The 23720-nt window shown below is 40.3% G+C and overlaps 1 protein-coding gene across 8 annotated transcripts in view; it reads left to right on the forward strand.

Moving 5' to 3' along the window:
• The window catches only part of THRAP3 (thyroid hormone receptor associated protein 3), a 75036-nt gene that overhangs the window by 21675 nt on the left and 29641 nt on the right, over positions 1 to 23720 (forward strand). For 4 of the 8 annotated variants that reach the window (XM_082686867.1, XM_082686863.1, XM_082686865.1 and 1 more), the window contains one exon: positions 6224 to 6330. The exons of 2 other annotated variants lie outside the window; for them this stretch is intronic. The gene's annotated coding sequence lies outside the window, so the exon portion shown is untranslated. Of the gene's footprint in view, positions 1 to 6223; positions 6331 to 19985; positions 20030 to 23720 lie in introns of all 8 variants that reach the window. 2 more of the 8 variants (XM_082686864.1, XM_082686868.1) reach the window with 1 other exon arrangement.

The raw sequence follows: 23720 nt of genomic DNA on the forward strand, positions 1-23720 counted from the left end.
GATTTATTGTTGATGTTAACTTTGATCACCTGGCTAGGTTTCTCTGCTGTAAATTATTTCCTCCCTTCCATACTTTACTTTTTGAAAGGAAATCACTAGGCTCATTCCATTCCACTTATGGAATGGAGAGCTGTGTTCCACCTTCTGGAGGGTGGAATATATACATAAATTACTTGGGATTCTTTGGCATGGACATTTGGTCTCTTCTCATCCATTTATACAGTTATATCAGTATAGTCTCAGGGATATTTTATACTTTGAATTATCCATTACTTCATTTTGTTCAGTTTTTTTTTTTTTTTTTAAAGTTTGGCTCTTGAACACTCTTAGTTGGATAGGAGTGTTCTTTTGACATAATCCCTTCATTGTGGTGGCTTTTGTATGTTTGTTTGTTTGTTGCACTTTCTTCCTTTCTGGCATTACAAGATACTCCAGGCTTATCCAGTGTCTTGCTGGCGTCAGCCCTTGAGTTAGTCATTTCTCCAAGGAGCTTTGGTTTTTTTTATTGGAGAATATTATTAGAAATCGAGGTGTAGGTGCTAGATGTGCTTATTGGTACTGGAATGTTACTGCTTATAGGTCTCCTCATGTGACAAAGCAAGGAAATACATGTGTGTGTACATATAGGAGCTATGTGTATAACAACATTTTATATATATGTAGAAATACTTGTAAATATTTCTGACGTATCTGTGTGTGTCCATTCGTATAAGTGAAACAGGAGCTTATACTGGTATCTCCACTTCTAATCCAGTACCACCTGGGTCATTCTAGCCTGTCTGTCTGTCTTTGTGGCCTCCTACTCCCAACAGTGAGAAGTTTGCTTCTCACCATCTGCCATCCATTTATTTACTAATTCCATACTTATTAATTCCAGTATACATATATAATGTTTTCACAATTGTTAACCCATACCCCCATGGGAAACAACTTTAACGTCTAGAATATAGTGATTATGTACAGTTCCTTTTGCTGTTTTCCTTGTTCCACTCTTTTCATAGTTACTTAGGTCAGCTCCTTTCCCCTCCACCTGCCTTTTAAAATTTTTTTTTATTTTTTTAAAAAGATTTTATTTATTTATTTGACAGACAGAGATCACAAGCAGGCAGAGAGGCAGGCAGAGAGAGAGGAGGAAGCAGGCTCCCTGCTGAGCAGAGAGCCCGATGCGGGGCTCGATCCCAGAACTCTGGGATCGTGACCCGAACCGAAGGCAGAGGCTTTAACCCATTGAGCCATCCAGGCGCCCCTGCCTTTTTTTTTTTTTTTAAGATCTATTTATTTGAGGGACGCCTGGGTGGCTCAGTTGGTTAAGCAGCTGCCTTCGGCTCAGGTCATGATCCCAGGGTCCTGGGATCGAGTCCCACATCGGGCTCCTTGCTTGGCAGGAGCCTGCTTCTCCCTCTGCCTCTGTCTGCCTCTCTGTCTGCCTGTCCTCGCTCACTCTCTCTCCATCTCTGACAAATAAATAAAAAAAAATCTTTAAAAAAAAAAAATTAAAAAAAAAATCTATTTATTTGAGAGAGAGCACCAGTGCATAAGAGGGAGGGGCAAAAGGAGAAGGAGGGAGAATCTCAAGCAGACTCCCTGCAGGGCTCAGATTCCTGATGCTGAAACCAAGAGACTGATGCATGTGCTTACCCGACTATGCCATTCAGGCTTCCCTGCTTTATTTTTTAATTGACTGCTGCTTTTGCTCCCATTCACATCAGCTTTTCCAGTCAAAAGGCTAAGAGGCTTGAACAGAATGATTTTCTCTGGACACATTACTTGGCTGCTGCAAACATGATTTAATCAACTCACTGTAAATAAATGGCTTTCCCTGTTAAGCTAACAAATGAACCACTCAGAAAGTTACTTTGGTTGTAGCTTCATTTTTACTTTTTTGTTTTTGTGAAGATCTTCTGTTGCACTGAGATACTCTGTTTTACATTTTCTCATTTTCTAACGGAATGCTGTTAGATATGAATATTGTGATGAGTGCTTAGTTTGGTGATGTCGACACACATCATATTCTTGGCAAAGTTACGGTGTTTTTTTTTTCTTCTTCTTTTTTTTTAATTTTATTTTTAAGTAATCCCCACACTCAACATGGGTCTTGAACTCACAACCCAGAGATGAAGAACCACATGTTCCACTGACTGAGCCAGCCAGGTGCTCCTTCTTCCCATTTTTTTTTTTTTTTTTTAAGATTCTATTTATTTATTTGACTCAGAGAGATAGAGATCGCAAGTAGGCAGAGAGGCAGGCAGAGAGAGAGGGAGAAGCAGGCTCCCTACCAAGCAGAGAGCCTGACGCGGGGCTTGATCCCAGGACCCTGAGACCATGACCTGAGCCGAAGGCAGAGGCTTTAACCCACTGAACCATCCAGGTACTCCTGGTGTTTTTTCATAACAGAATTTTGCCATATAAATCATTAACAAAATAATCCACACTCTACACTGCCCCTTAAATGGGTAATGTTCAAAGTCCCCTTTTGTCTTGTCTTAACATATGGAGGTATACTGGTAATTTAAAACTAGTAATAAAATGGCAGAATGCATGATACTTGAATTACTGAACTGTACCCTCATCCCCGCAGTCTTTGGCAGCACAAGGTGGTGAGACCTTGTAGACTCGTTTGCAGCTACTCCACTCTGCTGTTGTGTGAAAGCAGCTAGCTGTAAACCAAGGAACATGGCTGTATTCTAGTAAAAGTATTCATAGATGTTGAAGTTTGAATTTCATAGAATTCTCACACATCCTGAAATACTCTTGATTTTTTTCAACCGTTTAAAAATGTAGAAACAATTCTTAGCTCATGGGTGGTTAGGGAGAAAAAAAAAAAAAGGAAAAAATAGGCTGGGCTTGAATTGGCCTTTGTGCATCATTTGATGAGCCCTTGATGTAGAAGGCCCTATATTCGCCACCCATATGGGAAGTATCTTTTTCTCCAAAACCACTTGTATTTTCACCAGACTTGGATTCTGTTTTGGTTCCTGCTGATGCCATGGAAGGGGCTTAGAACAAACTCCGCATGGTTTTCTGTGGTAAAACACTAAAAGTTTATTTGCCCAGCTGTCATAATCTCCTCAATCCATAGTATTCCACCCCCCCCCCCCCCGGACAGGAAGTAGCTAAGGTTAAATTTTGTTCTTTTTACTTTATTTTTTTTAAGGTTTTATTTATTTATTAGAGACAGATCACAAGTAGGCAGAGAGGCAGGCAGAGAGAGAGAGAAGGAAGCAGGCTCCCTGCTGAGCAGAGAGCCTGATGTGGGGCTCCATCCCAGGACTCTGAGATCATGACCAGAGCTGAAGGCAGAGGCTTAACCCACTGAGTCAGCCAGGCACCCTCAAATTTTGTTCTTTTTTAAAGATGCTGTTCAAGAGAGAAAAGAGAGAGTATGTATGCTGGAAGAGGAGCAGAGGGAGAGGGGCAATCAGAATTCGTGCTGAGTGGAACCTGAGGTGGACTTGATCTCAGGACCCTAAGATCATGACCTGAGCCCAAACAAAGAGTGGGATACTTAATGGACTGTGTCACCCAGGCACTCCTAAATTTTGTACTGTGGCTATTTTGGTTTAATTAATTAGAAGATACTGCTCTTTTGTTCACTTTTATTGGTATCTTGCTATTAATGCTAGAGGAAATTAGTCTTACACAAGCAAGTTATGCTTGGTGGTTTTAGAGGACTAGCTTTAAACTTAGGTTCATAGGAGCAGGCAGGGTCATCCTTGTGTTTTCTTCATGTTCTTTATCTCAGTAACTAAGATTATTGGGTCCCTGAGGTAAGATGAGGAAAAAAATAATTCAAGTCTTTAACTTTAGGGTACAAATATAGTCCTAGAATATTAATATTTAACCCTCTGTTTGGATTTAGGAACTATGTTGTTACTTAAGGTCTGGTAGTGTTTGGAATGTATTGGTAGTATTTGGTCTGTAGTGTTTGGAGTATTCTGAGGTGCCTTCTGGTCTAAGCCACTCCTGTCCTTCACCTGAATTATTAGAGGCAATATCTATTAATTTCTTCTGACCTTGTCCCATTGAAACCTGTTCTGTACTCAGCAGCCAAAATGATCCTTTTAAAACATAATTCTGGTCATATTACTCTTCTACTGAAAACTCTCCATTGGCTGCCCACATTACCCAGAAGAAAACCAAAGTCCTAAAATGGCTTGCAGGACCTGTATGTTCACCCATATCTCTGTACCCCCAACTTTCCCCTAGAATATAAGCTCTGGGAATGAAGAGATACTTAAATTGTCGACCCACCATTGCCTAGAATAGTGTCTGGCAATGTGGTAGATACTTGATAAATTTTTTATTGAATAAGTGGACAATTAGGGAAATTGTGTAAAAGGGGAAAAGGTCTATTGTTGGCAGTGCCATGGTGTCCTTGTTAATAATCTGGCATTTGACCAAGGAAAAAGTAGCCTGTGAATGTCCAGATGACACAGGCAGGACAAGCTGGGGAGGGTGCATAAAGACGGTGGCAGGGATGACTCAAGGCTTTAGGTGTCTCCTTACTGTCATGGAGTAAATAAGGGCTAGATTCTCAGATTGGCTTCTTCACCCATTGCAACAGTGGAAGATTGAAGATTTGTTGGGGTGATAAAATTCTTGCTGATGTCCAAGAGGAGGTTAATTAATAGGAAAGAAATACGGTGGGGTAGTAAAACAGAAGGGGGTGTGTGTGTGTGTGTGTGTGTGTGTTTGCTAGCTATCTGGTTAGAATCTTAAGGATGGGTGTATTAATAGAATAGCCCATTTTCTTTAATTCAGTGCATTGTAAAGTAAGCGGTTCTCAGTCCAGGAACAGTCACTTTGACTTCCCTCCAGCTGATTGCTGTGAGCCCCTCTTCCTCTGCAGTTAGAAACAAGGAAAAGCTTTGGCTGATGTAACCTAGGATATATTCTAAGAATAAGCATCATGAATATATGGGAAAGTATTTTGCAGGAAAGTTTTTGAAAGTGCTGTGTTACTGTGAACTCCTTAAATGTAAACACTGTCGTTAATTTGGTGAAAGGGCTGACCGAATACTAATGTTATCTGAATAAAGTAGTCTTAGCCTGTTAGTTTTAAGAGTAAATTTTTATTATTTTTATTATTGTTAATTACCTGATTACCTTTGGTATAGGTCAAGATTTTATTGCTTGGGTTTTCAGTTTACTCAGCAAACACATATCAGTGTTAGGTATATATAGATTGTAGTCCTTTGAGGGAAACCGATATTAATGGATGTAATGAGATGAGTGTAAGGCGAGACATGTCCAGGATAACACGTAAAAGCAGTACAGAACTCAGCCTATGTGCATCAGGGACAGACAGCTTGCTGGGGAACGAGACCCCTGTAAGAATGAGTAGGGGTTTGGTTGGTGGGAGGGGAGGAGGCATTCTAGGCTGAGGGTTCACATATACCAAGAGACCATAGCTTAAGCAAATACATTCCTTTCTTTTCCTGGCTTAGGTAGGCAGAGTTCAGCTATGTGCAAACCACAGCTTTTAGAGAAAGCTAGGGTGGTTGTCTTTAATTGAGTGAATACTGAGTAAGTGGGGAAAAAAGTGATTAAGACTGCATCTTCAGATTATTTGAATGTTGGGTGTCTTCCTACTCTGTAACAATATGAATGAACGATAAAGCTTTAACAAGCCTGGAGGAATAAGGACATTCATACTTGCTCATCTTGGAACTTTGTTTTCCTATTTGTTATGAATAATACTATATAGCTTTGATGTATGGTCATGTTAGTAATGTTTAGAACTGAGAGTATTTAAGTAACTGGATCAGAAGGGTTATTTTGTGTTTTAAGGGATGAGGATGCGAAGTTGTTTTAATTTGCAGTGTGTTAAATTCAGTTCCGCATTCCTCAGTTACATTTTTTAATTTCAGATATCTAATTCTTCTGAACTAATTGTCCAGGTTAAATTACGGAGTTTGTGAATTAGTCTTGCATAATGCAGACTATAGCACCTGAAATATTGCCAGTGAGAGTATCAGGTTATAAGGGGAAGGTTTTAGCTTTCTGTTCTGCAGCCTTACTGTAGGTAGGGGGTTGGATGGATAAAAACCTGAGTGGGACCGAAGACCCTCAGGCCAGTATGCTTCGAGAGAAGGTCCATTTGGAGTGAAGTTGAGGGTTAAAGTAGAGTTTTTGCTTTGAGATTTGAAGCATCTGTATTTCATGATACAGTCTGCAAGGTTTGGGAAGTTGTCTCATCACTGCTTGTTTCCTCTTGTTCCAGAATTGTATCCTGACTTTGTAAACTGGAGAAGCCAGTGACACTGCCAGTGTTGTTTGCGGTAGTGTCTGTTTGGGATCCGGTGCAAGTTGAATCATTGTTCAGATAAGGTAAATGTATGGTGCTAAAAGGAACTAGTAATAACACTGGCGTATTAAACCAGCTTTATGTGTTAAAGAGTTGTTCAGAAGATTCCTTAAGGGAAGTTCTGCATTGTTAAGCAGTGTTTATTTTTCAGCTTAATAAACTGGAACAGGATGATTATAGTAGCTCTGCTCTCCTCTCTGATTCTAAGTTGTAGAATCAGCAGTTTCTATTTTACCTGAATAATACATGTTTATTCATTAGGAAGTATTGAAAAGATCATTCATAAACTATACGTGTATAATCATTGTTAATATTTTGATGAATATTTATTTTCATATGTGTATTACTTGAATATGTGTGTGTTTAAGCAAAATCGGGGTTGGACTTCCCTGTCCCACCTGGTTCTTGTTAGCATTCCCCGTTTGCATTTTTAAATGACTCGTGGCATTTAATCATGGATGTGCCATGTAATTTCAAATTATCTAACTAGTTCCTTTTTGGTAGACATTTAGGCTCTTCTGCATTTTCCTCTGTCTGATAGCTATGTGATAGACATGAATACATTTATGTATACATTTGATTTTCTCTCATAGTACATTTTCTTAAAAGCATCTTATATATTTATTGAATTTAATTTTACTTATTAATACACGTATAAAAAACCTTCTTGGTCCCTAGAAGCTGTTGTTTCTGCTTCTACTGTTATTTTTGCTACTGCTTCTACATAATAAGCTTATTTTGTTACTTACTGATTTTTCTGATTTTTTTTGTATTATCTGTTAATTTCCCACCTTGGATGGTGGTGGTTTCTGGTAGAATTCCCTGACCACTTCACACATTCACATTTATTTTCATTCTGGTTATAATACAATTTTGCTTAGAGCACTATTCACTGTTGGAGGTGTATGGCTGTGTATAACTTACAGCTGAATCATTTCACATGCCATGGGTAATTTTCCTGTTTTGCATAGCTTTTTATTTTCTGTTGTAATATCTTTTTTTGCTCTGTTTTGCTTAATTTCTGCTTCTCATCAGTAATTAATCTTTAAAGTCTACCCAGAAATGTAAATATTCCTCAGTATTTTAAATATTTTAGCGATATTACAAGTTTTACCTTCCTGGAGATACCTTTCTTATCTGCTCCATTTTGGATGTTATCTAGGCAGTTGTCATGCTTGCTCTGTCAACATCATCATCCTCATGACTTTTCCTGTATCTTTTGTGCTGGATCCTGTTAACTTTTTCCCATATCCTTTCCTTAATTCAGTCTCATTTTGGAAGAGCACCTTTCTCCATCAGCTTCCTGAGAAAAGGGTACACAAGAGGTGAATTGTTTAGACATGTAGGTATTTACTGATAGTTTGGTTGGGTATAGAAATCTGATTTAAAAAAAAAAAAGATTTTATTTTATTTATTTGACAGAGATCACAAGTAGGCAGAGAGACAGGCAGAGAGAGGGGGGGAAGCAGGCTCCCCGCTGAGTGGAGAACCCAATCGGGGCTCAGTCCCAGGACCCTGGAATCATGCTTGAGCTGAAAGCAGAGGCTTTAACCCACTGAGCCACCTAGGTGCCCCTAGAAGTCTAATTTGGACATAACTTTCCTTAGAAAATTTTGAAGATACTGCTCTATTGCTCTTTGCCTTTCACTGTTCATGAGATACCAGTTATCTTTGACCTCTGCAACTTTAGAACTTCTCTATCCCAGCATTCTGAAATTTTATTATGTTCTTTGTGTGGCTCTTTTCATCTAATGCCCTGGTCACTTAACTGAAACTTAATGTCCCTCAGTTCTGGGAAATTCTCTGGAATTATGTCCTTGATTTTTCTCTCCTTTATTGTCTCTATTCTTTTTGTGGAATTGTTAATTGGATGTTGGATATTTTGAACTGATCCAATAAATTTATCCTTTTTCTGCTCTTCCCATCTCTATTTACTTTGTGGGAAATTTCTTTGATTGCATTTTGTAGCCTTTGTTGTTTTTTTCCACTTAAGTTCATTTCATTTCATATTTATCAACTCTTTCTTTCCTTGTCCATTCATTCATTCATTAATTTTATTTTATTTATTGGGCACCTGGGTGGCTAAGTCGGTTAAGTGTCTGCCTTCAGCTCAGGTCATGATCCCAGGGTCCTGGGATGGAGTCCCGCATTGGTTCTTTGCTCAGCGGGAGCCTGTTTCTCCCTGTGCCTGCTCTTCCTCAGTGCACATACACTGTCTCTCACACAAATAAGTAAAGTCTTTTAAAAAAAAAAAAAAAAGAAAAGAAAAGATTTTATTATTTGAGAGAGAAGAGAATACAGAGGGAAAGTGAGAGGGAGAAGCAGACTCCCTAATGGACAGAGAGCCTGATGTGGGACTCAATCCCAGGACCCTGAGATCATGACCTGAGCCAAAAGCAGATGCTTAACCAACTAAGCCACCCAGGAGCCCCGTCAGCTTTTTCTTTTAAGTAATCTGCACTCAGCATGAGGCTTGAACTCGACTCCCAAGATCAGGAGCCCCATGCTCTACTAACTGAGCCAGTCAGGCAACCCCATTTTCAACATCTTTATTTGCTCCATTCTTCTTCTTCATACAACTCTAAATAGTCACAGTCCCTACAAGAATATAGTTACGCTTTTTTAAAAAATATTTTATTTATTTATTTAAAAGACAGAGATCACAAGTATGCAGAGAGGCAGGCCGAGAGAGGAAGGGAAGCAGGTTCCCTGCTGAGCAGAGTGCGGGGCTCGATCCCAGGACCCTGGGATCACGACCTGAGCTGAAGGTAGAGGCTTTAACCCACTGAGCCACCCAGGTGCCCCATATAGTTACTCTTTTTATACGTATGCAGAATCTTGTGCCTTCTGTGGCTGCCAGGACAGGCTGGCAGTTGGTCTTAAATTTTCCCATGCCAGTCAGGGACTCCACTTGCAGTAAATTACAAACTCCTTCCTTCCCACCTCTCATGAAGGCTTTTCAGTTTATTGACATGGATGATAAGATTTATTTATTTATGTTATTGTGATAAGAGCATTTAAGTTGATATCGGTCTTAACAAATTTTTTAGTGGATATTGTTGACTATAGATAGAGCATTGTACAGCAGATCTCTAAAGCTTATTAGTCTTAGTTAACTGAAACTTGTTGCACTTGATTAACAAATTCCCATTTCCCCTTACTCCCAGTCCTATGGCAACCACATTCACTCTGATTCTATGAGATTGTTTATTTGAGATGCTTCATATAAGTGGAATCATGCATTATTTGCCGTTTTGTGACTGGCTTATTTCACTTACTATCATGTCTCCCAGGTTCATTAAAAAAAAAAAAAAGAATTCTTTTATTTTTCTTTAAAGGCTGAATAGTAGTCTGTTGTGTGTGTACACCACATTTTCTTTATCCATTCTGTTGGTGGACATTTAGGTTCTTTCCACATCTTGGCTTTTGTTAGCAGTGCTGAAGTGAGCATGGGAGTGCTAGTATCTCTTTGAGATCCAGATTTCACTTCTTTTGGATAAATACCCAGAAGTGGAATTGCTGGATTTGCATTCTTTTTTTAATTTTCAGGAGCTCCCTTTTGTTCTCTGAAGCAGAGATGAAATAGTATTATAGTATTTAAGATTGTGATAGTTTCCTCATGTGTAAAATGAGAGTAATAATAAATAGTGTGTACCTCATAGCAGTGTTGTAACTTAAGCAAATGAATGTATGCAAAGCATTTGGGAGAAGTGCCTGGTATTACTTTATTATTATTACTTTCCTGTCCTTTTATGGTGGATGCAGTATCTTTTATCTCTGAGAAAACTGGTAAATAGGCTTACCTGGGCCTATCAGATAAATACTAATATTTTCTTTTTCAGTGGCTTTTTAATATTTCTTTAATAAAGCAGGAATTTTATTTTTGTTTATGGTAAGAAGAAGGAATCTAACTTTTGGGGCCAGGTTGTACAGACTACTGATTTATCCTTTTATCTAATTTGAAAAACCACCTTTGGGGGTGCCTGAGTGGCTTAGTTGGTTAAGTGTCTGACTCTTGGTTTCAGCTCAGGTGTCATGATCTCATTGGTTGTCAGGCTCCAGGCTCAGCAGGGCTCCTGCTTGAAGATTCTCTCTGCCCCTTCCCTCCCCACCAACATTCTCTTTCTCTTTCTCAAAGATTTTATTTATTTGAGAGAGAGAGAGGGACAGAGAGAGTACACAATCAGGGAAAGGGAAAGGGAAAGGCAGAGGGAGAAGCAGGGTCCCTGCTGAGCAGGGAGCCCGATGCGGGGCTTGCTCCCAGGACCCCGAAATCATGACCTGAGCCAAAGGCAGCTGCTTAACTGACTGAGCCACTAGGTACACCTTAAATAAAGAAATCTCTTTTTTTTGACAGACTGAGAGAAACAGAGCACACAAACAGGGGGAGTAGCAGAGGGAGAGGGAAGCAGGCTCTCCACTGAGCAGGGAACGCCGTGTAGACCTCTATCCCAGGATCCTGGGATCATGATCTGAGCTGAAGGCAGAGGCTTAACTGACTGAGTCACCCAGGCGTCCCTAAATAAATAAATCTTGAAAGAAAAGAAAAGCTACCTTGGTAAAGTGTGTCTTACAGGGTATTTTTTTGGGGGGGGGTGAGGTAATATTTCTTTTTTTTAAGATTTTATTTATTTATCGGTCAAAGAGAAGATGCAAGTGCAAGTATGGGCGCGAGCACAAGCAGAGGGAGTAGTGTGATTGGGACTTGATCCCAGACGTTTAACTGACTGAGGCAGCCAGGTTTCCCCGGGGTGGTGGGAGTGTATTTCTAAACTTTGTATTTTGTTCCATTTATTTCTCTAATCTTGTACTAATACTCAGTGGTTTTAACTGTAGCCTTATTTCATCTTTTACTTAGTAATGCAAGCCTTTTTTCCTCTCCACCCTCAGTAAACTAAATACAATTACATCCATACTCCATATTTTCATCCATAGAGAAAGATTTCAGTTCTTCAGGAGACTTAAGTATTGGTAATTAGAAAACAAAAGACTAGAAGCATTATGTACATAGGAAACCAGTTGCATAATTTTTTAAATAAGCATACTGGATTTTAACCACTTAAGATTCTTACCTTTGTCTTTTAAGGCTGCTTTTGATTTTTTTGATATATTCAGTCAGTAGATGCTTGAGTCCTTGTTACTGTGCCTGCTCTCTGTGCTCGGGTTACCAGCAGTGAGCAAGACAGACAGGACTTGTGTTCTTGGGGAGCTTACTTTTCTAGTTTGGGGAGGCAGATAAGATAATTTCAGATTTTCCTAAGTGTTAGGAATGAAACAGGACTACCAGATAACTGAGGGCTGGGGGTGCAGTGAGGTTTCATTGGATAATACGTTACAGGAAGGCCTTTTCAAGTAGCTGAGAGTAGCAGGATGGGAAAGGATCCCGCCATGCTCGAGACTGCAGAAGAGTGTATTTGGAGACAATGCCAACTGGAAAGGTGCTGAGACTCTAAATCCCCGCCTTGTTCTAGGAACAGAAAGAAGACCATTGTGGCTCCGAGAGAGTGGTTTGAGATGGTGTTAGACAAGTAGGTGAGGGCCACATCACTTCGTATTATGAAGCTGTGGCAAGCCAGATCTTTCCTATATAAACCTGATGAGTTCAGTTTTGTTCCTTTATTAAGGAATACATATAAGATGTTCTAGGAGATAAATAGATCTGTTTCTTTTTATTTTATTTTATTAAATTTAAAAAAAAAAAGATTTTTTTTATTTGTCAGAGAGATGGAGAGAAAGCACCCAAGCACTGGGAGTGGCAGGCAGAGGGAGAAGCAGGCTCTGCTCTGAGCAAGGAGCCTGATAGGGGACTCGATCCCAAGATCCTGGCATTATGACCCAAGCCTAAGGCAGACGCTTAACTGATTGAGCCACTCAGGTATCGCAGTAGATCTATTTCTCTAGGTGGTTTATATGCAGTTCCTGAGGAAAGCCCAGAGAGAGGAGCAGCATTGCTCATATATATCTGAACTAAGTTCTGGTTGGGTGTTTGGATCTAACTGGAGTTGGAGTAGTTGTGTTGTCTTTAAATGTCGGTAGCTTTGAATAGTGCCTAATTCATTTTTTAAATAAATACTTTATTTGAGAGAGTGTGGGGGAAGAGGCAGAGGGTGAAGCAGACTCCCTGCAGAGCAGGACTCTATTCCAGGACCCCGGGATCGTGACCGGAAGGGAGTCACTTAAGTGACTAAGCCACCAAGGCGCTCCCTTAATTCTTTTTAAATGGAAGCAGCGGGTTGGGCTCTTGGTTCTTTTGTAGACTCAGGATAAAATCCAAAGTGATAGCAGATCTTGAAATCATTTTTGGTTCTTATGTAGAGTTGTGTGTTTATTTAAGACATTTTTCTTTTTTTCTCCCTCAGTATATCTGGTGAAGTGCAGATATAAATGGAAAACCATCAGGTGGTTATATCAACAGGAAAATCTTAGTGGATAGAAACTATAAACTGTAAAAATAACAGATGAATTTAAAAGTGACTAAGTAGAGGCGCCTGGCTGGCTCAAGTCAGTCGAGCGTGCCATTCTTGATCTCAGGGTTGTGAGTTTCAGTCTCATGTTGGATGTAGAGATTACCTAAAAAAAATTAATAAATAAAAAGTGCCTAGGTGCTCAGTGGGTTAAAGCCTTTGCCTTTGGCTCACATCATGATCCCAGGGTCCTGGAATCGAGCCCCACGTTGGGCTCTCTGCTCAGTGGGGAGCCTGCTTCCCTTCCTCTCTCTGCCTGCTTGTGATCTCTCTCTGTCAAATAAATAAATAAAATCTTAAAAAAAAAAAAAAGGGGACCAAATCATAATACTGGATCAGATTTAAAACTTAGCATTCAAAAAGATGTAATCATTGTTGTCCTCTAGGACAGCACTGTGCAAGAGAAGTCCAGTCTGAACTGTACATAATTTTGGATTTTCTAGCAGCCACATTATAAAAGAAATCAAATGAAATTAATTTTAATGATATTTTTATGTAATATATCCAAAACATTCTCATTGCAACATGTAATTAATATAAAAAATAGTGAGTTAGTTTACATTTTGATTTTTGTACTAAGTCTTTGAAATTCTTTATTTTTTATGTGTGACTCATCTCGGTACAGACCAGTAACATTTCAGGTGCTTGGTAGCCGTATGTTTATTGGACAATGCAGTGTGAGGGCTTATGCATCTGAAGGAACAGAAAAATTAATGATTCAGTTATTGAATGATACATTCCCATCTTCTAAATATAAAGCCTTGGAAGAATAACTTATAATGAAATAAACTTAAACACACACTTTTTTCCTTCTAAACCTCTGTGTGATAGACTTGTTTAGAGAAGATGATTTGATCCTAGAAAGATCAATGTCTGTAAAAGATATCAAACAACTTATTTCTCCTAATAGAGTTATAAAGTAGAATTCTGTGTAAACAGTGGTGTCTGTGTGTCAGGGGTTGGATGATAACTTCATGAAGAGAGACCACAGTCCTTCTCCTTGGAATCTGCAAACAGTGTTCCGTGTTCCGAAGGCACAGAACCCTTCCAGGTTTCCTCAGTAAGAATCTTTGATAAATGGACTTCTTTTAAAGCTCTATAGGTGATAGCAGTATGCACCACTGGTTCAGCCCAAGGTATTTGTAATAGTAATTTCATTTTATTCTATTTTTAAAAAATATTTTATTTATTTATTTGACAGAGAGTGATCACAAGTAGACAGAGAGGCAGGCAGAGAGAGAGAGGGAAGCAGGCTCCCTGCTGAGCAGAGAGCCCAATGCGGGACTCGATCCCAGGACCCCGAGATCATGACCTGAGCCGAAGGCAGTGGCCTAACCCACTGAGCCACCCAGGCGCCCAGTAATTTCATTTTAAAATGAGACAGTTAAGTGTCCGAGTTGGCTGTTTAGTTTTTAAAGAGGTTTAGTACCATAATGAAAGCTGGAAGGAGGCCATAGATCATTAGTTTTGTGTGTGGGGGGGAGGTTAGATTATTTATTTATTTAATTTATTTATTAGAGAGAGAGAGATCACAAATAGGCAGGGAAGGGGGGAAGCAGGCTCCCCGCTGAGCAGAGAGACTGATGCAGGGCTCAATCCCTCGACCCTGAGACCATGATCTGAGCTGAACACAGAGGTCTAACTAACCCACTGAGCCACCCTGGTGGCCCAAGAGGCCATAGGTCATTAGTTAACATAGGCTGTACTGTCTTTAAGTTTGAAGAGCTGAGAGTTCCTCTAAAAAAATAAAAAGATACTCCCTAGCGGTAACACATACTCATTTAAAACTGGCACTAAAATTGCTGTTACCCACCCTAGAGATAGAGGAGAATAGCCTCTGGGGTGAAGTGAAGATTATTGAAGCTGCTGATTGTGTTGTTCACTCTGTTTCTCTAATGATGAGATTGATTGCATAGATGATCTGTTAGCTTAGTAGACCCCCACTGAGTAAACTCTCAAGAGAAGATGCCACAAGTTGCCTACATTGGGGATACTGTGATGAACAAATTCCAAATGAATGGCCTCTCAACTTGCTGTTGATGTTCCCTGCTAACACCTAGCAGCAAAGGAATTTGTTCTCCGAAGTTTGTGACTGTAGAATATGATCTTTTCGGATGCCTGGGTAGCTCAGTTGGCTGAGCGACTGCCTTCAGCTCAGGTCATGATCCCGGAGTCCTGGGATCGAGTCTTGAATAGGGCTCCCAGCTCCACGGGGAGTCTGCTTCTCCCTCTGACCTTCTCCCCTCTCATGCTCTCTCTCTCTTTCAAATAAATAAATACAATCTTTAAAAAAAGAATATGACCTTTTTTGCTTCTGTATACCTCTCAGTGCAACACATGCTTTAGCTAATATAAGGTATAAAACACTGTATTCTGTGATTACTTACTACTAATAGCAAGAAAATAGAATTCAGTGAACTTTTGTTTGCTCTTAGAGAGGTTCCCTAGCATCTCCTCACCACTCTGAGTTTGTAGCTAAACATAGCTTGTGGCAGGAACTTACCTGCAATATGCCAGGCAGTTTTTGTGCACTTTCTTTGTTCCCACAGTGGTTCTGTGATTGGTACGTCACTCTTGGAGGATTGGGAAAGTAGCTTACCCAGCTCATGAGTGCAAGAGGCAAGAACCTAGTTCTTTTTCAGTGCCAAAGCCCCTACTCACTGCAGAACCTGGTCCAGTATTAGAAAGTGACTCTCAGGGGCCCCTGGTGGCTCAGTCAGTTAGGCGGTCCGCCTTCTGCTTGGGTCATGATCCTGGAGTCCCAGGATTGAGCTCTGCATGGGACTCCCTGCACAGTGGGGAGTGTGCTTCTCCCTCTGCCCTTACCCCACTTGTGTTCTCTCTCTCTCTCTCTGGAACGAATAAGTAAAATCTTTTAAAAAAAAAAAAAGAAGAAAAGAAAAAGTGACTCTCGGGTGCTGTCCACTTGAGATAGGGCATTTTATTTATTTATTTTTAAAGACCCCCCCCCCTTTTTAAATTTTTAAGCTCTACGACCAGTGTGGGGCTGAAACTCACCACCCTGAGGTGAAGAGTTGCATGCTCCACTGACTGAGCCAGCCAGGCGCCCAGAGATGGGGCATTTTAGATTGATAATTCAGCATATTCCCTCACTTACAACCACCTTCATGCCCATCTTGAAGTAACCTTAGATTGTGGAGAACACTGAATGAAACCTGGATTCGAGTCCTAGCTTGGTTGCTGTGTGTCGTGATTATTATGGCTCCCCTTGCCACTGAGCAGGACTTCCCAGCCGCCTGTCTTTTTTGGACTTCATGACTGTGAAACATGGACACCAAATCCCTCTGGCTTTTTGTTTGCTTATAATAAGCTTATTCATTGGAGACCTGGTTGACATACCACTGCAGGGATGGTCCCACATCCCCGTATTAGTTTGCTAGGGCTGCTGAGAGTACAGACTGGGTGCCTTCAGCAAGAGCAGTTTCTTGTCTTACACATCTGGAGACTTGGAATTAAAAAATCCATGTGTTGGCGGGGTTGGTTCCTTGGCATATAGGTTGGTCTCTTCATACTGTCTTTCCTCCACATACCCCCATGTCCAGACGTCCTCTCTTTATAAGGATAACCTACATCTCTGTAGAGATCCTGTCTCCAAATGAGGTCACATTCTGCAGTACTTGGGGTTAGGACTTCAACATACAAATTTTGGGGGTGAGGGGGAAACAGTTCAACCCATATTCTGTTCCCCATGCCCGGTTTCCCGTTATCCACACCGTATATCAGTATGTGTACAGAATTAATGAACCAGTACTGATACATTGTTGTTAACTAAAGTGTTATCTCTGTTTCAGCACAGGAGAAAACTTTAAAGAGAGACTAGGAAAAGATCCCAAAATAGTGACCTCCTTTCTGATTTTACTCTAGTGCATGTGCAGGAAAACTCCCAAAGTCACATTATGAACCTTTTCTGTGTGTAATTACAACAGGACAGGGACCTTGTCTTTCTTGTTTGCTGCATCTAGCATAATGTGCAGCATGGGAGTTAGTGTTGAGTAAATCCGCATGGAATGAACAGAAGTACACCCCTGATTCTTGCTGGACCATGGTATTTTTGGAGAATAGACTCCTACCACTCTTCCTAAAGGAACTATAGGCATACCTACCTTTTACTGTACTTCACTCTGTTGAGCTTTGTAGGTACTGTGTTTTTTGGTTTTGTTTTACTTTTACAAATGGAATGCTGTGGTATCCCTGCATCGCGCAAGTCTGTCGGTACAGTGCATGTTCGCAGCCGTTTTGTCACTTCATGTCTCTGTGTCACAGTTCGGTGATTCTTGTAGTATTTAAAACTTGTTAAATTATATTTGTTATAGTAATCTATGATTAGGGATTACAACCTGCTGAAAGCTTAAATGATGGGTAGCATTTTTTAGCAATAAAATATTTTTTCATTAAGTAATGTATTTTTTTAAGACATAGTGGTATTGCACACCTGATAGACTACAGTATAGTGTAAATGTAAGTTTTAAACCAAAAAATTCATTTGACTTACTTTATTGCTGTGGTTTGGAATCAAACCTGCAGTATTTACAATGTGCGCGTCTATGTAGAGATTGTGAAACTTGCTTTAATGAGAGAGCAAAACTTTTTAAAACAGAAATGATTGTATATTTACTTTTCCGTTAAGCATCTCTAATGCGCAGTGTCCTGTTTGTTTGTAAAGCCTGACTGATTTACTGCCTATCCTGAAACCTTAGAAGTTGTATGTCCAGTATTATCCACATTTAACAAAAGAATAAACAAACCTGCAGAGATTATTACTTTCTTAAAGTTCCCCAGGACTGTCTTACTCCAAGTCACTTCCTTTCACTATGACATTTGTAGACAAACCATAGACTGTACTTACTACACAGGGTGCAGCAAATAAGGTTATTTACCACTTACTTATTATTCCTTAACAATACCTCTAAGAGGCATACTTACAGTAAAAGAAATTGGTGTGTAAAATTCTTTGCCTGCATTTTATTTCACTAGCTTCTTTCAAGCTGGTGACTCAGACCTAGTCCATTGTTTGTGTGGATTTTTCAGACTTTCCAGGCACTGACTGATTTTGAAATTATCTTTCTTTCTGTGTTACTAATACCCCACCAGTTAAGACTTCCATATGTTTAATTTCTGGTTGAGGGAAAAATAGTTTTTTTTTTTTTTTTTAAGATTTTATTTATTTATTTGACAGACAGAGATCACAAGTAGGCAGAGAGGCAGGCAGAGAGGAGGAAGCAGGCTCCCTGCTGAGCATAGAGCCCGATGTGGGGCTCCATCCCAGGACCCTTGGATCATGACCTGAGCCGAAGGCAGGGGCTTTAACCCACTGAGCCACCCAGGTGTCCTGAGGGAAAAATAGTTTGATTAAAAGAGTGAATAAAGGTGTTCCCCCAGCAAAGATTTGTCATTGGGATCCTAATATTTTCTCTGATGTCAAAGAAGGCAAGTAAGCAAGCTTTATGGAACTCTGATTGCTGTGTGGAAATCAGCCTTGAAATAACTAGTGCCTTTCTGCCTGCTGTACTCTATGTTTACTGAAAATACATATCACTGAATTTTTCCTACTTTTCTAAGTATTCAGAAGTAGTATGGTCCTGGGGTGCCTGGCTGGCTCAGTTGATAGAGTATGTGACTTTTGATCTCGGGGTGGTGAGTTCAGGCCCCACGTTGGATGTGGAGTCTACTTTAAACATTTTCTTTTTTAATTTTTAAATGTTTTATTTTTATTTATTTGACAGAAACCCAGCAAGAGAAGGGAACACAAGCAAGGGGAGTGGGAGAGGTAGCAGGCTTCCCGCTGAACAGGGATCCCGATGTGGAGCTCAATCCCAGAACCCTGGGATCATGACCTGAGCCACGCAGGCACCCCTCTTTTTAATTTAAAAAACAACAACAACCCCCCCCCCCAAAAAAAACGGAATTGTAGTATGGTCCTGTTCTTTTAAAAAGTGAAAGATGGAAGGAGTGGACTTTGCCCTATCATTGGGACAAGAAATTAATTAAGTCACTGAAGAGCAAGAAGGAAATGTGACTTCTTGCTGACTCTGTGATGGAAGAAGCACATCTTGACAGGGGTCTGTAGCAGAGCCCTGACTTGTTCTGGGAATTCATCTTTACCAGGTGAGGGGCTTGCCTGAATTTGGTATGGGTGGCTTGTCCCAGATGCAAGTTGGTAAGGTTTGTTGTTTGAAGAGAGCCCGAGAGTGAGAGGGATGGATAGAGGGAGAGAGATTCAGAAGCAGACTCCCCCACTGAGTGCAGAGCTCCATCTTACAGTCATGACCTGCACTGAAATCAAGAGTCAGGTGCTGAACTGACTGAGCCACCCCGGTGGCCCAAATGCTAAATTTTTAGTTATAGTCAGAAGGTAAGTGGCCAAGTCCCTGGTCAGCTAATAATGTATTTTCAGGCAGATTGGCTAGTTTTTTTTATAAAGGAATAGAATGTGATGAACGTGAAATGATTACTTCTATAGTAAGTTTCAGTACTGATTGGCTGGAGATGGAAGGATGATTATTTTCTTACAAGATTTTTATTTGAGGGGTGCATGGGTGACTCAGTTAAGCATCAGCCTTCAGCTCAGGTCATGATCCCAGAGTCCTGGGATTAAGTCCAGCATTGGGTTCCCTGCCCAGTGGGGAGTCTGCTTCCCTCTGCCCCTCTCATTGCTCGTGCTCTCTCTCAAAAATAAATTTTTTGGGGGGGTTTTGTTTCTGTTTTTTTTTAAAGATTTTATTATTTATTTATATGACAGAGAGACAGCGAGAAAGAACACAAGCAGAGGGAGAGGGAGAGAGAGAAGCAGGCTTCCTGTTGAGCAGGGAGCCCAACGCAGGCTCGATCCCACAGGATCCTGGGATCATGACCTGAGCAGAATGCAGATGGTTAATGACTGAGCCTTCCAGGCACCACTCAAATAAAAAATAATTTTAAAAAAGGATTTTATTTGAGAGAGAGAGAGCAAGAGCTCGAGGGAGCATGAGTGGGGTGGGGGGGCGATGGGAAGGGTAGAGGGAGAGAGAGCTGAGCAGGGAGGCCCACATAGGGCTCAATCCCAGGACCCTGAGATCATGGCAGAAGGCATGAGAAGGCATGCGTTCCCTGAGAAGGCAGCTGCTTAACCAACTGAGCCACCCAGGAGCCCCAGGATGTGTTTTTTTGTTTTTTTTTTTTAAACCAAAAGATTAAGCTGTTCTGTTTAATTCCAGTTTTAGGGCATGTCTGAAGTAAGGATGAGGAATGTCCTGCTAAGGTTTGTGTAAATTTTTTCAAGTTTTTTGACAATGGTGGGCTGTTCAGATCCTCACTTTATTGATTAAAAAATGGCTACAAAGAGATAAAAACAATTGCGTTATATAAGAGTTTCTGGGTTTATCCAGAGCAATTGGTTTTGGTAAATTTCTTTCATTTCTCTCACTTAAGGTGCTTGCATACTTGCTTGGTGCCAGTTATTTATTCATTTATTTATTTACAGCTTTTCATTGCTCCCAGTGTCCAAAAAAAAAGGATTAGGGCGCCTGGATGGCTCAGTTGGTTAGGTAACTGCTTGGGTCATGGTCCTGGAATCCTAGGATCAAGTTCCTCATCAGGCTCCCAGCTCCTCGGAGAGTCTACTTTTCCCTCTGACCGTCTCCCCTCTCATGCTCTCTCTCAGTGTCTCTTTCTCAAATAAATAAATAAAATCTTTAAAAAGAAAAGAAAAGAAAAGAAAAAGTTCCCTTCCTCTCCTGGGCATCTTGATATTTTGGGGGCAAGGAGGGAAGAAAACAGTTTGCAAATGGTCAAACAGGAGACTAGAGCTACAGTCCATTGTTTATTAGCCGATGATGGCTGGTGCTTGGGCTTAAAAGGAGGGATGTCAAGAAGACCTCCTGAGGTCGGCTGTGCTCCCTGCTGGATACACCAGCGGAATCTGTAACAGGTTATCAGGCGACTTTAGGAAATGAGCTTTGTTGGACTGAGCCCAAAGTGTCCAGAGTAAGTAATAATGCAATTAATTAGGAAAGGATTACCCCTTACCCTGGAATTTCCCTCAAGATTGAAGTGACAGTAGAAAATTCCCCCTCTTTTCTTCTGTTTTTGCTACACAGTTTGGTATGGATTTCCTGAGAGAATCTGGAGTTCCTGTTTGCCATCCAAAGAAGTACTAGTGCTAGAAAAGAGAGACAGAGATTGACTTTTTGGAGGACTTGGAATTGAACTTTTGTTAAAAGCTGGCTTACTATTTCCCTCATAGGCAATGTTCTTGATCTAGGGAGAAAAAAAGGTTGTATTATTATAGATAATCCACACATAATCCAGGTTTTCCATTCCTCAGTTGCTCCTCTTTTAAACTGCTGTAGAGCTCACCCTCAGGGAAACTTCTTACTACTCAGAAAAATTATCCATGTGTCTGTGGAGAAATAATGAATAATTTTTTTTATGCAGTGAAAACAATACATGGATTTGGGTCTTTGTTTCTGCACTTAACCCTGAGACACACAGACCAAGGGCCAGATACTGTTTCAGAGGGGTCCCTGTGCTGCACTGTTTCTGTGAAGGTTGCCAAGCTGGTTCCTCAGAATTCTCTTTCCAGCTCAACAACAACAGTTAGGAAGGACAGTTGGGAATTTGTTTTTTGTAAACAGGTCATTGTTAACAAAAGTGAACTAAAGTATATGCTTTCATTAATAAAATTGTTACTTTGAGGGAAGTTGATAGTAAGGCTGACAAAAAGCACATTGGAGGGATGCCTAGGTGCCTCAGTCAGCTGAGTGTCAGACTCTTGATTCTGGCTCAGGTCCTGATCTCAGGGTTGTGAGGTCTGGCTCTGTACTCAGCGGGGAGTCTGCTTGAGATCCTCTTTTCCTTTGTCCCCACTGTCCCCTCACCCCAGCTCAAATGAATAAGTAAATCAATTTTAAAAGATTTATTTATTTATTTGAGACAGAGAGAGAGCAGCCCAAGCAGGGCAGAGAGGTGGAGGCAGAGGGAGAAGGAGGCTCCTCACTGAGCACGGAGCCAGATGTGGGGTTCAATCCCAGGACCTGGACCTGAGCTGAAGCCAGACATGGACTGAGTCACCCAGCGGCCCCAAAAAAACCACACTGGGGAACAAGTGACCATATCATGTATTTCCCTAAATGCCAAACAGTTGACGTGAGCTCAAAATTTTTACAGAGGATTTTGGACTTTGTATTAGAAGGCTTTTAGCTTTTGGGGGTTGCTAATCAAATGTGTATTTGTTAATACGTATTTTCTGCTCTCTCAAAGTGATTTTCTCAGCTGTTACAAGGTATTCACACTTCTAAAAACAGGTCGATGAAACAGCCCACCATGGGAATGGTATTTTAGACTTCTCATGTCCGGTAATTAGGTAGTTTAGGGTTGCACTTTGGAATTGGCTTTAAATGTGTCTGAAGTTAAGTCAGAGGGATTGTTATTTGCTGATAAATGATCTTCCTTGTGGACTTTTTTGCAGAGGATACATGGAGAAGCATGTGGAGGTGAGCAAATTGGGTCTCTTCATTACTTTTTTTTTTTTTTTTAAAGTGATCTCTATATCCATCATGGGGCTTGAACTCATAGGCACCTCCCTTCCCCGAGATCAAGAGTGGCATGCTGTACTGACTGAGCCAGCCAGGTGCCCCTGGGTGTATTTTTTTAAATTGAGATATAATTGACATACTAGATTCAGGTGTACAGTACAGTGATTTGGTATTTTTTTGGGGGGGGGTTCTTAATACAAGGAATCTCTGTTGTATTTTATTGTTGTTGTTGTTGTTTATTTTAAGGGAAAAGATACAGGAAAATAGCTGCAGAGACTGGCTATATCCGCCCATACTAGTTAGGATTTTGACTATAAATAGAGCCAACCTGCAGAGGGTAGTTTTTGAAGCTGGGTGATGGGTACACTTGGGTTCTTTCAACTGTTTTTTTCTAGTTTTGTGTATGAATCAACACTTCCATAATAAATACATTTTAAAGTAATAGAACTCAGTTGGCTATAAGGCTGGCCTTTCTTAATCCTCTTTAAAGACATAAAAGAATAAAACAGTCCTACTGTAATAAGGTTTCCCCAGATGGACTTTGAGTAATTATAATGCAGCTTTATTTATCTAGGATCATGGAAATGGCTGTTTTGGATTTTTAAAGATATCTCAGAAGGAGATGGATAGATGTTTGATTCCACATTAAAGATAAGAGTCAACCCATTAACTCTGGAATGTCAACAACTTTGATTTTTTAGAATATGGGGGGAAGTCATCTGTAAAATGACCAGCTGAGAGAATTATATGTAAAGTAAGAAGCTGTCATCCTGTCTACCTCATTTTGTGTCTCTTTTTCTCCTGCCCTCTGCCTCTTCATACTTCCCTTCTTGCTCTGCAGAGGTCACCGCTGTTAACAGTTTGCTGCATGTGCTTATAGGTATGTCTTTTGTGTACATCTGTACCTATATATTACACATTTGTGAAGCACTTCTGCCAGAGTCCATAGAATTCGATATTTAAACTTTTAAGAATTTTAGTACTAAACTTCGGAATAGTTTTTGTTTTGTTTTGTTTTGTTTTGTTTTGTTTTAAATTAAGCTCTTTGCCCAGTGTGGAGCTTGAACTCATGACCTCAAGATCAAAAGAGTTTTGTCCTCTACTGCTGAACCAGCCAGGTACCCCCAGAATAATTTTGATTTTATAACCTAAGCAAGGCCAGGCCTTTTGTTGTGTCTTTAAATTATTCAAGCAGTAATTGCCATTCTCCCCACAGGCCCTTTCCCACCTTTAGGAAGGTGTTGAATGCACATTGTGATTATTCTCTATAAATTTTAGGGCCTCAGAATTGAAATTAGTATTGTACTTACTGATTTACTTAGTAATTTAAGAAAGCCACATATTAGAGTGAATTCTTAAATAAACCCATAAGTATACTAATTTCGGTTCTGAATTGAAATCAGAGACCACTTTATT

Source organism: Mustela nivalis (assembly GCF_964662115.1).
Source record: "Mustela nivalis genome assembly, chromosome: 10".
Taxonomy (NCBI): domain Eukaryota; kingdom Metazoa; phylum Chordata; class Mammalia; order Carnivora; family Mustelidae; genus Mustela; species Mustela nivalis.